This window comes from Penaeus monodon, chromosome 22 (genome assembly GCF_015228065.2).
Source record: "Penaeus monodon isolate SGIC_2016 chromosome 22, NSTDA_Pmon_1, whole genome shotgun sequence".
NCBI classification, from domain to species: domain Eukaryota; kingdom Metazoa; phylum Arthropoda; class Malacostraca; order Decapoda; family Penaeidae; genus Penaeus; species Penaeus monodon.
In genome coordinates, this window is record NC_051407.1 from 24,350,751 (window position 1) to 24,351,612 (window position 862).

Below are 862 nucleotides of genomic sequence, written 5' to 3' on the forward strand. Positions count from 1 at the left end.
AAAACCTTTTTGATGAAGTATCAGGCCCTGGCTCTGCTTTAAAACGGGTTCTACGATCAAAGAATTTCCCTCTCCAAAACTCAATCAGAAGGAAAATTTCCCTTCCCTCTCCACTCTCCACCTAACCTGGGTTTTGGGTATAGTAACAAAAATACACCTTAGGCAGTTTGTTAAATTCGGTCTTTAGAAACGATTTATCTTCATCCAACTGTTACTGAAAGTTTAGATATTTTTTTTTACATTTTTCGTCGTCCCATCCCGATGTTATGCGACTGATTGTCTGCTTGGGATGTATACATTGAAAAAACATTTTCATTATTAAAAAGTCTTACCCGTTTTAAATTTTCTATGAATAGAATTAAAAAACACCGTTTTTTTTGAGTACGGGACAGCATTCATATATAGGTCGTTATGCTGTAGTAATCGAATTACGAACGATATATAAATTTAAACTGTGTGATTAATGATATTGCAGATACTCGCATGATAACGATAATAAGAATTTTTGTACTGAACCGAAAAAATCATCTCGCAATCCTTAACTAAAATCTGATTGAACCAACGGATCAAAAAAATATTATACAAAACGGGCTTTGGCATAAGTTATAATTTGCAGCGATTTTACCACATGGTGACCTGCTCAACTTAGACTGTTGTATGTATCCCCGGGACGCAACTTAGCATACTTGATGTGCGTCTTTTCGATGATTGCAGTAGTACTAGCAGTAGTAAAAATTTAGCGGTAGGCAACCATTGGAGGGGACATAGGTTTAGTACAGGTTTGTGCAATGCCTTGCTACTAGACATACTAGTAATGCATGTCTTTTTTGTCTGTGTAATTACCTTTTTGAACTAATAATGT